Source organism: Stenella coeruleoalba (genome assembly GCF_951394435.1).
Source record: "Stenella coeruleoalba genome assembly, chromosome: 12".
Taxonomy (NCBI): domain Eukaryota; kingdom Metazoa; phylum Chordata; class Mammalia; order Artiodactyla; family Delphinidae; genus Stenella; species Stenella coeruleoalba.
Window position 1 is genome coordinate 23,976,144 of NC_137158.1, and position 14,405 is coordinate 23,990,548.

Sequence of the window (14,405 nt, forward strand, 5' to 3'; positions counted from 1 at the left end):
TGTATAGAAATGCCAGAGATTTCTGTGCATTAATTTTGTATCCTGCAACTTTACCAAATTCATTGATTAGCTCTAGTAGTTTTCTAGTGGCATCTTTAGGATTCTCTATGTATAGTATCATGTCATCTGCAAACAGTGACAACTTTACTTCTTTTCCAATTTGGATTCCTTTTATTTCTTTTTTTTCTCTGATTGCTGTGGCTAGGACTTCCAAAACTATGTTCAGTAATAGTGGTGAGAGTGGACATCCTTGTCTTGTTCCTGATCTGGGAGGAAATGCTTTCAGTTTTTCACCATTGAGAATGATGTTTGCTCTGGGTTTGTCGTATATGGCCTTTGTTATGTTGAGGTAGGTTCCCTCTATGCCCACTTTCTGTAGAGTTTTTATCATAAATGGGTGTTGAATTTTGTCAAAAGCTTTTTCTGCATCTATTGAGATGATCTTATGGTTTTTCTTCTTCAGTTTGTTAATGTGGTGTATCACATTGATTGATTTGCATATATTGGAGAATCCTTGCATCCCTGGGATAAATTCCACTTGATCATGGTGTATGATCCTTTTAATGGGTTGTTGGATTCTGTTTGCTAGTGTTTTGTTGAGGATTTTTGCATCTATATTCATCAGTGATATTGGTCTGTAATTTTTTTTTTGTAGTATTTTTGTCTGGTTTTGGTATCAGGGTGATGGTGGCTTCGTAGAATGAGTTTGAGAGTGTTTCTTCCTCTGCAAATATTTGGAAGAGTTTGAGAAGGATGGGTGCTTTTAGCTCTCCTTTAAATTTGTGATAGAATTCACCTGTGAAGGCATCTGGACCTGGACTTTTGTTTATTGAAAGATTTTTACTCACAGTTTAAATTTCATGTAATTGGTCTGTTCATATTTTCTATTTCTTCCTGGTTTAGTCTTGGAAGGTTTGTCTTTCTAAGAATTTGTCCTTTTCTTCCAGGTTGTCCATTTTATTGGCATAGAGTTGCTTGTAGTAGTCTCTTAGGATGCTTTGTATTTGTGTGGTGTCTGTTGTAACTGCTCCTTTTTCATTTCTAATTTTATTGATTTGAGTCCTCTCCTTTTGCTTGATGAGTCTGGCTAATGGATTATCAATTATGTTCATCTTCTCAAAGAACCAGCTTTTAGTTTTATTGATCTTTGCTATTGTTTTCTTTGTTTCTGTTTCATTTATTTCTGATCTGATCTTTATGATTTCTTTCCTTCTGCTAACTTTGGGTTTTGTTTGTTCTTCTTTCTCTAGTTCCCTTAGGTGTAAGGTTAGATTGTTTATTTGAGATTTTTCTTGTTTTTTGAGGTAGGCTTGTATTGCTATAAACTTCCCTCTTAAAACTGCTTTTGCTGCATCCCATAGGTTTTGGATCATCGTGTTCTCATTGTCATTTGTCTCTAGGTATTTTTTTATTTCCTCTTTGATTTCTTCAGTGATCCGTTGGTTATTTAGTAACATATTGTTTAGCATCCATGTGTTTGTGTTTTTTATGTTTTTGTCCCTGTAATTGATACTAATCTCAGAACGTTGTGATCAGAAAAGATGCTTGATATGATTTCAGTTTTCTTAAATTTACTGAGGCTTGATTTGTGACCCTAGATGAGATCTATCCTGGAGAATATTCCATACGCACTTGAGAAGAAAGTGTAATCTGCTGTCTTTGGATGGAATGTCCTATAAATATCAATTAAATCTATCTGGTCTCTTGTGTCATTTAAAGCTTGTGTTTCCTTATTAAGTTTCTGTTTGGATGATCTGTCCATTGGTGTAAGTGAGGTGTTAAAGTCCCCCACTATTATTGTGTTACTGTTGATTTCCTCTTTTATAGCTCTTAGCAGTTGCCTTCTGTATCGAGGTGCTCCTATGTTTGGTGCATATATATTTGTAACTGTTATATCTTCTTCTTGGATTGATCCCTTGCTCATTATGTAGTGTCCTTCCTTGTCTCTTGTAACATTCTTTATTTTAAAGTTTATTTTATCTGTCATAAGTATTGCTACTCCAGCTTTCTTTTGATTTCCATATCCATGGAATATCTTTTTCCATCCCCTCGCTTTCAGTCTGTATGTGTCCCTAGGTCTGAGGGGGTCTTTTGTAGACAGCACATATATGGGTCTTGTTTTCGTATCCATTCAGCAAGCCTGTGTCTTTTGGTTGGAGCATTTAATCCATTCACGTTTAAGGTAATTATTGCTATGTATGTTCCTATGACCATTTTCTTAATTGTTTTGGGTTTGTTTTTGTAGGTCCTTTTCTTCTCTTGTGTTTCCCACTTAGAGAAATTCCTTTAGCATTTGTTGTAGAGCTGGTTTGGTGGTGCTGAATTCTTTTAGCTTTTGCTTGTGTGTAACACTTTTGATTTTTCCGTTGAATCTGAATGAGATGCTTTCTGGATAGAGTAATCTTGGTTGTAGTTTTTTCCCTTTCATCACTTTAAATATGTCATGCCACTCCATTCAGGCTTGTAGAGTTTCTGCTGAGAAATCAGCTGTTAACCTTATGGGACTTCCCTTGTATGTTATTTGTCATTTTTCCTTTGCTGCTTTCAGTAATTTTTCTTTGTCTTTAATTTTTGCCAGTTGGATTACTATGTGTCTCGGCGTGTTTCTCCTTGGGTTTATCCTGTATGGGACTCTCTGTGCTTCCCGGACTTGGGTGGCTATTTCCTTCCCCACGTTAGGGAAGTTTTTGACTATAATCTCTTCAGATGTTTTCTCGGGTCCTTTCTCTCTGTCTCTTCTCCTTCTGGGACCTCTATAATGTGAATGTTGTTGTGTTTAATGTGGTCCCAGAGGTCCCTTAGGCTGTCTTCATTTCTTTTCATTCTTTTTTCTTTATTCTGTTCAGCAGTGAATTCCAGCATTCTGTCTTCCAGGTCACTTATCTGTTCTTCTGCCTCAGTTCTTCTGCTATTGATTCCTTCTCGTTTATTTTTCATTTCAGTTATTGTATTGTTCATCTCTGTTAAACATTTCTTGTATCTTCTCGATCTTTGCCTCCATTCTTTTTCCGAGGTCCTGGATCATCTTCCTTATAATTATTCTGATTTCTTTTTCTGGAAGGTTGCCTATCTCCACTTCATTTACGTGTTTTTCTGGGGTTTTATCTTGTTCCTTCATCTGATACATAGCCCTAACTCTTCATCTTGTCTGTCTTTCTATGAATGTGGTTTCTGTTTCACAGGCTGCAGAATTGTAGTTCTTCTTGCTTCTGTCTGCCCTCTGGTGGATGAGGCTATCTAAGAGGCTTGTGCAAGTTTCCTGATGGGAGGGACTGGTGGTGGGTAGAGCTGGGTGTTACTCTGATGGGCAGAGCTCAGTAAAACTTTAATCCACTTGTCTGCTGATGAGTAGGTTTGGGTTCCCTTCCTGTTGGTTGTTTGGCCTGAGGCAACCCAACACTGGAGCCTACCCGGGCTCTTTGGTGGGGCTAATGGCGGACTCTGGAAGGGCTCACGCCAAGGAGTACTTCCCAGAACTTCTGCCAGTGTCCTTGTCCCTGTAGTGAGCCACAGCTACCCCCCACCTCTGCAGGACACCTTCCAACACTAGCAGGTTAGGTCTGGTTTAGTCTCCTATGTGGTCACTGCTCCTTACCCTGGGTCCTGATGCACACACTACTTTGTGTGTGCCCTGCAAGAGTGGAGTCTCTGTTTCCCCCCAGTCTTTTCAGAGTCCTGCAGTTAAACCCCACTAGCTTTCAAAGTGTGATTCTCTAGGAATTCCTCCTCCCATTGCCAGACCCCCAGGTTGGGAAGCCTGACGTGGGGCTCAGAACCTTCACTCCAGTGAGTGGACTTCTGTGGTCTAAGTGTTCTCCAGTTAGTGAGTCACCCACCCAGCAGTTATAGGATTTGATTTTATTGTGATTGTGCCCCTCCTACTGTCTCATTGTTGCTTCTCCTTTGTCTTTGGATGTGGGGTATCTTTTTGGTAAGTGCCAGTGTTTTCCTGTTGATGATTGTTCAGCAGTTAGTTGTGATTCTGGTGCTCTTGCAAGGGGGAGTGCGAGCAAGTCCTTCTACTCCACCATCTTCCAGATGATGTGTGATTCCTTAAAGGCATTGACTTAACATTTTTTAGGAGCATGTTTAAATTGCTTCTGATTATAAAAATAACATATACCCATTATGGAGCATTTTTTAAAAATATGAAAACTAGGAAGGAAAATAAAATCACCTATGAGCCCATTATGATGAGAAAGCACTATTAATATTTGGGTTTATTTTCTTCCAGTCTTTTTATGTCTGTGTGCTTTACACCCGTTTCCCACTGCTCACTAAAGTGATATAATGATGTCTGTCTTGTTTTATTTTTCCACCTTTATTTTGAAAGTTAACATACATACAGAAAATTTGAAATGATAGCTTGCTTGTTCACTCTTCACCTAGGTTCAACCAGTTGTTACTATGTTGCCACGTTTGCTTTGTCTCTCACACACTTTTTGTTCTCTTGCTGAACTGTTTGAGATTTAGCCATAGACGGTCCTGACCCCTCACTCTAAGTACTCCACAGCACATTGACTAAGAATGAGGGTTTTGTCCTTCCTAACACAGTACCATTTTCATATCTGAGAAAATTAACACTAATTGCATAATATCCATCCATATTCAGATTTTCTCATTTCTCCGAAAATGTTTTTCTTCTTTTTTTTTTTTTTTTTACTATTTTTTATTTTTGGCTGTGTCTTCATTGCTGCACGCAAGCTTTCTCTAGTTGTGGCGAGCAGGGGTTATTCTTTGTTGCGGACCATGGGCTCTAGAGCACAGGCTTAGTAGTTGTGGCGCACAGGCTTAGTAGCTCCGCGGCATGTGGGATCTTCCGGACCAGGGCTCGAACCCGTGTGCCCTGAATTGGCAGGCAGATTCTTTCTTTTTCTTTTTAAACAACTTTATTGGAGTATTATTGCCTTACAATTGTGTGTTAGTTTCTGCTTTATAACAAAGTGAATCAGTTATACATATATTACTATATCTCTTTCCTCTTGCATCTCCCTCCCTGCCACCCTCACTATGCCACCCCTATAGGTGGTCACAAACCACCGAGCTGATCATGTGCTATGTGGCTGCTTCCCACTAACAATCTATTTTACGTTTGGTAGTGTATATATGTCCTTGTCACTCTTTAACCTTGTCACAGCTTACCTTTCCCCCTCCCCATATCCTCAAGTTCATTCTTTAGTACGTCTGTGTCTTCATTCCATCTTACCCCTAGGTACTTCATGACCTTTTTTTTTTCTCTTAGATTCCATATATACGTGTTACCATACAGTATTTGTTTTCTCTTTCTGACTTCACGCTGTATGACAGACTCTAGGTCCATCCACCTCACTACAAATAACTCAATTTTGTTTCTTTTTATGGCTGAGTAATATTCCATTCTATATATGTGCCACATCTTCTTTATCCATTCATCGGATGATGGACACTTAGGTTGTTTCCATCTCTGGGCTGTTGTAAGTAGAGATGCAAAGAACATTTTAGTACAACACTCCTTTTGAATTATGGTTTTCTCAGGGTATATCCCCAGTAGAGGGATTGCTGGGTCATATGGTAATTCTATTTTTTTTTTTCTGCGGTACGCGGGCCTTTCACTGTTGTAGCCTCTCCCATTGGGGAGCACATGCTCCGTACACACAGGTGCAGCAGCCAAGGCTTACACGCCCAGCCGCTACGTGGCATGTGGGATCCTCCCGGACTGGGGCACGAACCTGTGTCCCCGTCATTGGCAGGCGGACTCTCAACAATTGCGCCACCATGGAAGCCCTATATTTTGTTTTTTGGGAAACCTCCATACTGTTCTCCATAGTGGCTGTATCAATTTACATTCCCACCAACAGTACAAGAGTGTTCCCTTTTCTCCACACCCTCTCCAGCATTTATTGTTTCTAGATTTTTGGATGATGGCCCTTCTGACTGGTGTGAGATGATACCTCATTGTAGTTTTGAGTTGCATTTCTCTACTGATTAATGATGTTGAGCATTCTTTCATGTGTTTGTTGGCAGTGTGTATATCTTCTTTGGAGAAATGTCTATTTAGGTCTTCTGCCCATTTTTGGATTGGGTCGTTTGTTTTTTTGTTATTGAGCTGCATGAGCTGCTTGTAAATTTTGGAGATGAATCCTTTGTCCGTTGCTTCATGTGAAAATACTTGCTCCCATTCTGAGGGTTGTCTTTTGGTCTTGTTTATGGTTTCCTTTGCTGTGCAAAAGCTTTGAAGTTTCATTAGGCCCCATTTGTTTATTTTTGTTTTTATTTCCATTTCTCTAGTAGGTGGGTCAGAAGGGATCTTGCTGTGATTGATGTCATAGAGTTTCTGCCTATGGTTTCCTCTAGGAGTTTGATAGTTTCTGGCCTTACATGTAGGTCTTTAATCCATTTTGAGCTTATTTTTGTGTATGGTGTTAGGGAGCGATCTAATCTCATACTTTTACATGTACCTGTCCAGTTTTCCCAGCACCATTTATTGAAGAGGCTGTCCTTTCTCCACTGTACATTCCTGCCTCCTTTATCAAAGGTAAGGTGACCATATGCGCGTGGGTTTATCTCTGGGCTTTCTATGCTGTTCCTTTGATCTGTGTTTCTGGTTTTGTGCCAGTACCATACTGTAGCTTTGTAGTATAGTCTGAAGTCAGGGAGCCTGACTCCTCCAGCTCCGTTTTTCGTTCTCAAGGTTGCTTTGGCTATTCGGGGTCTTTTGTGTTTCCATACAAATTGTGAGATTTTTTGTTCTAGTTCTGTGAAAAATGCCGGTGGTAGTTTGCTAGGGATTGCACTGGATCTGTAGATTGCTTTGGGTAGTAGAGTCATTTTCACAATGTTGATTCTTCCAATCCAGGAACATGGTGTATCTCTCCATCTATTTGTATCATCTTTAATTTCTTTCACCAGTGTCTTATAATTTTCTGCATACAGGTCTTTTGTCTCCTTAGGTAGGTTTATTCCTAGATATTTTATTCTTTTTGTTGCAGTGGTAAACGGGAGTGTTTTCTTGATTTCACTTTCAGGTCTTTCATCATCAGTGTATAGGAATGCCAGAGATTTCTGTGCATTAATTTTGTATCCTGCTGCTTTACCAAATTCATTGATTAGCTCTAGTAGTCTTCTGGGAGCATCTTTAGGATTCTCTATGTATAGTATGATGTCATGTGCAAACAGTGACAGCTTTACTTCTTCTTTTCCGATTTGTATTCCTTCTAATTCTCCTCTGATTGCTGTGGCTAAAACTTCCAAAACTATGTTGAAGAAGAGTGGCGAGAGTGGGCAGCCTTTACTTGCTCCTGATCTTAGTGGAAATGGTTTCAGTTTTTCACCACTGAGGACGATGCTGGCTGTGGTTTTGTCATACATGGCCTTTATTATGTTGAGGAAAGTTCCCTCCGTGCCTACCTTCTGCAGGGTTTTTATCATAAATGGGTGTTGAATTTTGTCGAAAGCTTTCTCTGCATCTGTTGACGTGAGCATATGGCTTTTCTCCTTGAGGTTGTTAGTGTGGTGTATCACAGTGATTGATTTGCATATGTTGAAGAATCCTTGCATTCCTGGAATAAACCCCCCTGGATCATGGTGTATGATCCTCTTAATGTGCTGCTGGATTCTGTTTGCTAGTAGTTTGTTGAGGAGTTTTGCATCTATGTTTATCAGTGATATTGGCCTGTAGTTTTCTTGCTTTGTGACATCTTTGTCTGGTTTTGGTATCAGGGTGATGGTGGCCTCGTAGAATGAGTTTGGGAGTGTTCCTCCCTCTGCTATATTTTGGAAGAGTTTGAGAAGGATAGGTGTTAACTCTTCCCTAAATGTTTGATAGAATTTGCCTGTGAAGCCATCTGGTCCTGGGCTTTTGTTTGTTAGGAAGATTTTTAATCACAGTTTCAATTTCAGTGCTTGTGATCGGGCTGTTCATATTTTCCATTTCTCCCTGATTCACTCTTGGCAGGTTGTGCATTTCTAAGAATTTGTCCATTTCTTCCAGGTTGTCCATTTTATTGGCATAGAGGTGGTTGTAATCCCTCGTGATCCTGTGTGTATTTCTGCAATATCAGTTGTTACTTCTCCTTTTTCCGTTTTTTTTTTCTTACCTCTTTATTGGAGTATGATTGCTTTATAATGGTGTGTTAGTTTCTGCTTTATAACAAAGTGAATCAGTTATACATATACGTATGTTCCCATATCTCTTCCCTCTTGCGTCTCCCTCCCTCCCACCCTCCCTATCCCAACCCTCTAGGTGGTCACAAAGCCCGGAGCTGATCTCCCTGTGCTACGCGGCTGCTTCCCACTAGCTATCTATTTTACGTTTGGTGGTGTATATATGTCCATGCCACTCTGTCACTTTGTCACAGCTTACTCTTCCCCCTCCCCATATCCTCAAGTCCGTTCTCTAGTAGGTCTGTCTTTATTCCTATCTTGCCCCTAGGTTCTCTATGACATTTTTTTCCTCTTAAATTCCCTACATATGTGTTAGCACATGGCATTTGTCTTTCTCTTTCTGACTTAACTTCACTCTGTGTGACAGACTCTAGGTCCATCCACCTCATTACAAATAGCTCAATTTCGTTTCTTTTTAGGGCTGAGTACTATTCCATTGTATATGTGTGCCACATCTTCTTTATCCATTCATGCGATGATGGACACTTAGGTCGTTTCCATCTCCGGGCTATTGTAAATAGAGCTGCGATGAACATTTTGGTACATGACTCTTTTTGAATTATGGTTTTCTCAGGGTATGTGCCCAGTAGTGGGATTGCTGGGTCATATGGTAGTTCTATTTGTCGTTTTTTAAGGAACCTCCATACTGTTCTCCATAGTGGCTGTACCGATTCGCATTCCCAGCAGTAGTGCAAGAGGGTTCCCTGTTCTCCACACCCTCTCCAGCATTTATTGTTTCTAGATTTTTGGATGATGGCCCTTCTGACTGGTGTGAGATGATACCTCATTGTAGTTTTGAGTTGCATTTCTCTACTGATTAATGATGTTGAGCATTCTTTCATGTGTTTGTTGGCAGTCTGTATATCTTCTTTGGAGAAATGTCTATTTAGGTCTTCTGCCCATTTTTGGATTGGGTCGTTTGTTTTTTTGTTATTGAGCTGCATGAGCTGCTTGTAAATTTTGGAGATGAGTCCTTTGTCCGTTGCTTCATGTGAAGATACTTGCTCCCATTCTGAGGGTTGTCTTTTGGTCTTGTTTATGGTTTCCTTTGCTGTGCAAAAGCTTTGAAGTTTCATTAGGCCCCATTTGTTTATTTTTGTTTTTATTTCCATTTCTCTAGTAGGTGGGTCAGAAGGGATCTTGCTGTGATTGATGTCATAGAGTTTCTGCCTATGGTTTCCTCTAGGAGTTTGATAGTTTCTGGCCTTACATGTAGGTCTTTAATCCATTTTGAGCTTATTTTTGTGTATGGTATTAGGGAGCGATCTAATCTCATACTTTTACATGTACCTGTCCAGTTTTCCCAGCACCATTTATTGAAGAGGCTGTCCTTTCTCCACTGTACATTCCTGCCTCCTTTATCAAAGGTAAGGTGACCATATGCGCGTGGGTTTATCTCTGGGCTTTCTATGCTGTTCCTTTGATCTGTGTTTCTGGTTTTGTGCCAGTACCATACTGTAGCTTTGTAGTATAGTCTGAAGTCAGGGAGCCTGACTCCTCCAGCTCCGTTTTTCGTTCTCAAGGTTGCTTTGGCTATTCGGGGTCTTTTGTGTTTCCATACAAATTGTGAGATTTTTTGTTCTAGTTCTGTGAAAAATGCCGGTGGTAGTTTGCTAGGGATTGCACTGGATCTGTAGATTGCTTTGGGTAGTAGAGTCATTTTCACAATGTTGATTCTTCCAATCCAGGAACATGGTGTATCTCTCCATCTATTTGTATCATCTTTAATTTCTTTCACCAGTGTCTTATAATTTTCTGCATACAGGTCTTTTGTCTCCTTAGGTAGGTTTATTCCTAGATATTTTATTCTTTTTGTTGCAGTGGTAAACGGGAGTGTTTCCTTGATTTCACTTTCAGGTTTTTCATCATCAGTGTATAGGAATGCCAGAGATTTCTGTGCATTAATTTTGTATCCTGCTGCTTTACCAAATTCATTGATTAGCTCTAGTAGTCTTCTGGGAGCATCTTTAGGATTCTCTATGTATAGTATGATGTCACGTGCAAACAGTGACAGCTTTACCTCTTCTTTTCCGATTTGTATTCCTTTTAATTCTCCTCTGATTGCTGTGGCTAAAACTTCCAAGACTATGTTGAATAAGAGTGGCGAGAGTGGGCAACCTTTACTTGCTCCTGATCTTAGTGGAAATGGTTTCAGTTTTTCACCACTGAGGACGATGTTGGCTGTGGTTTTGTCATACATGGCCTTTATTATGTTGAGGAAAGTTCCCTCCGTGCCTACCTTCTGCAGGGTTTTTATCATAAATGGGTGTTGAATTTTGTCGAAAGCTTTCTCTGCATCTGTTGACGTGAGCATATGGCTTTTCTCCTTGAGGTTGTTAGTGTGGTGTATCACAGTGATTGATTTGCGTATGTTGAAGAATCCTTGCATTCCTGGAATAAACCCCCCTGGATCATGGTGTATGATCCTCTTAATGTGCTGCTGGATTCTGTTTGCTAGTAGTTTGTTGAGGAGTTTTGCATCTATGTTTATCAGTGATATTGGCCTGTAGTTTTCTTGCTTTGTGACATCTTTGTCTGGTTTTGGTATCAGGGTGATGGTGGCCTCGTAGAATGAGTTTGGGAGTGTTCCTCCCTCTGCTATATTTTGGAAGAGTTTGAGAAGGATAGGTGTTAACTCTTCCCTAAATGTTTGATAGAATTTGCCTGTGAAGCCATCTGGTCCTGGGCTTTTGTTTGTTAGGAAGATTTTTAATCACAGTTTCAATTTCAGTGCTTGTGATCGGGCTGTTCATATTTTCCATTTCTCCCTGATTCACTCTTGGCAGGTTGTGCATTTCTAAGAATTTGTCCATTTCTTCCAGGTTGTCCATTTTATTGGCATAGAGGTGGTTGTAATCCCTCGTGATCCTGTGTGTATTTCTGCAATATCAGTTGTTACTTCTCCTTTTTCCGTTTTTTTTTTTTTTTTTGCCTCTTTATTGGAGTATGATTGCTTTATAATGGTGTGTTAGTTTCTGCTTTATAACAAAGTGAATCAGTTATACATATACGTATGTTCCCATATCTCTTCCCTCTTGCGTCTCCCTCCCTCCCACCCTCCCTATCCCAACCCTCTAGGTGGTCACAAAGCCCGGAGCTGATCTCCCTGTGCTACGCGGCTGCTTCCCACTAGCTATCTATTTTACGTTTGGTGGTGTATATATGTCCATGCCACTCTGTCACTTTGTCACAGCTTACTCTTCCCCCTCCCCATATCCTCAAGTCCGTTCTCTAGTAGGTCTGTCTTTATTCCTATCTTGCCCCTAGGTTCTCTATGACATTTTTTTCCTCTTAAATTCCCTACATATGTGTTAGCACATGGCATTTGTCTTTCTCTTTCTGACTTAACTTCACTCTGTGTGACAGACTCTAGGTCCATCCACCTCATTACAAATAGCTCAATTTCGTTTCTTTTTAGGGCTGAGTACTATTCCATTGTATATGTGTGCCACATCTTCTTTATCCATTCATGCGATGATGGACACTTAGGTCGTTTCCATCTCCGGGCTATTGTAAATAGAGCTGCGATGAACATTTTGGTACATGACTCTTTTTGAATTATGGTTTTCTCAGGGTATGTGCCCAGTAGTGGGATTGCTGGGTCATATGGTAGTTCTATTTGTCGTTTTTTAAGGAACCTCCATACTGTTCTCCATAGTGGCTGTACCGATTCGCATTCCCAGCAGTAGTGCAAGAGGGTTCCCTGTTCTCCACACCCTCTCCAGCATTTATTGTTTCTAGACTTTTGGATGATGGCCCTTCTGACTGGTGTGAGATGATACCTCATTGTAGTTTTGAGTTGCATTTCTCTACTGATTAATGATGTTGAGCATTCTTTCATGTGTTTGTTGGCAGTCTGTATATCTTCTTTGGCGAAATGTCTATTTAGGTCTTCTGCCCATTTTTGGATTGGGTCGTTTGTTTTTTTGTTATTGAGCTGCATGAGCTGCTTGTAAATTTTGGAGATGAGTCCTTTGTCCGTTGCTTCATGTGAAGATACTTGCTCCCATTCTGAGGGTTGTCTTTTGGTCTTGTTTATGGTTTCCTTTGCTGTGCAAAAGCTTTGAAGTTTCATTAGGCCCCATTTGTTTATTTTTGTTTTTATTTCCATTTCTCTAGTAGGTGGGTCAGAAGGGATCTTGCTGTGATTGATGTCATAGAGTGTTCTGCCTATGGTTTCCTCTAGGAGTTTGATAGTTTCTGGCCTTACATGTAGGTCTTTAATCCATTTTGAGCTTATTTTTGTGTATGGTGTTAGGGAGCGATCTAATCTCATACTTTTACATGTACCTGTCCAGTTTTCCCAGCACCATTTATTGAAGAGGCTGTCCTTTCTCCACTGTACATTCCTGCCTCCTTTATCAAAGGTAAGGTGACCATATGCGCGTGGGTTTATCTCTGGGCTTTCTATGCTGTTCCTTTGATCTGTGTTTCTGGTTTTGTGCCAGTACCATACTGTAGCTTTGTAGTATAGTCTGAAGTCAGGGAGCCTGACTCCTCCAGCTCCGTTTTTCGTTCTCAAGGTTGCTTTGGCTATTCGGGGTCTTTTGTGTTTCCATACAAATTGTGAGATTTTTTGTTCTAGTTCTGTGAAAAATGCCGGTGGTAGTTTGCTAGGGATTGCACTGGATCTGTAGATTGCTTTGGGTAGTAGAGTCATTTTCACAATGTTGATTCTTCCAATCCAGGAACATGGTGTATCTCTCCATCTATTTGTATCATCTTTAATTTCTTTCACCAGTGTCTTATAATTTTCTGCATACAGGTCTTTTGTCTCCTTAGGTAGGTTTATTGCTAGATATTTTATTCTTTTTGTTGCAGTGGTAAACGGGAGTGTTTTCTTGATTTCACTTTCAGGTTTTTCGTCATCAGTGTATAGGAATGCCAGAGATTTCTGTGCATTAATTTTGTATCCTGCTGCTTTACCAAATTCATTGATTAGCTCTAGTAGTCTTCTGGGAGCATCTTCAGGATTCTCTATGTATAGTATGCTGTCACGTGCAAACAGTGACAGCTTTACTTCTTCTTTTCCGATTTGTATTCCTTTTAATTCTCCTCTGATTGCTGTGGCTAAAACTTCCAAGACTATGTTGAAAAAGAGTGGCGAGAGTGGGCAACCTTTACTTGCTCCTGATCTTAGTGGAAATGGTTTCAGTTTTTCACCACTGAGGACGATGTTGGCTGTGGTTTTGTCATACATGGCCTTTATTATGTTGAGGAAAGTTCCCTCCGTGCCTACCTTCTGCAGGGTTTTTATCATAAATGGGTGTTGAATTTTGTCGAAAGCTTTCTCTGCATCTGTTGACGTGAGCATATGGCTTTTCTCCTTGAGGTTGTTAGTGTGGTGTATCACAGTGATTGATTTGCGTATGTTGAAGAATCCTTGCATTCCTGGAATAAACCCCCCTGGATCATGGTGTATGATCCTCTTAATGTGCTGCTGGATTCTGTTTGCTAGTAGTTTGTTGAGGAGTTTTGCATCTATGTTTATCAGTGATATTGGCCTGTAGTTTTCTTGCTTTGTGACATCTTTGTCTGGTTTTGGTATCAGGGTGATGGTGGCCTCGTAGAATGAGTTTGGGAGTGTTCCTCCCTCTGCTATATTTTGGAAGAGTTTGAGAAGGATAGGTGTTAACTCTTCCCTAAATGTTTGATAGAATTTCCCTGTGAAGCCATCTGGTCCTGGGCTTTTGTTTGTTAGGAAGATTTTTAATCACAGTTTCAATTTCAGTGCTTGTGATCGGGCTGTTCATATTTTCCATTTCTCCCTGATTCACTCTTGGCAGGTTGTGCATTTCTAAGAATTTGTCCATTTCTTCCAGGTTGTCCATTTTATTGGCATAGAGGTGCTTGTAATCCCTCGTGATCCTGTGTGTATTTCTGCAATATCAGTTGTTACTTCTCCTTTTTCCGTTTTTTTTTTCTTACCTCTTTATTGGAGTATGATTGCTTTATAATGGTGTGTTAGTTTCTGCTTTATAACAAAGTGAATCAGTTATACATATACGTATGTTCCCATATCTCTTCCCTCTTGCGTCTCCCTCCCTCCCACCCTCCCTATCCCAACCCTCTAGGTGGTCACAAAGCCCGGAGCTGATCTCCCTGTGCTACGCGGCTGCTTCCCACTAGCTATCTATTTTACGTTTGGTGGTGTATATATGTCCATGCCACTCTGTCACTTTGTCACAGCTTACTCTTCCCCCTCCCCATATCCTCAAGTCCGTTCTCTAGTAGGTCTGTCTTTATTCCTATCTTGCCCCTAG

At 40.3% G+C, this 14,405-nt stretch overlaps 1 protein-coding gene across 4 annotated transcripts in view; it reads left to right on the forward strand.

The window, feature by feature from the left end:
• The window catches only part of ANKRD6 (ankyrin repeat domain 6), a 283,459-nt gene that overhangs the window by 171,260 nt on the left and 97,794 nt on the right, over nucleotides 1-14,405 (forward strand). The window lies entirely within an intron of this gene.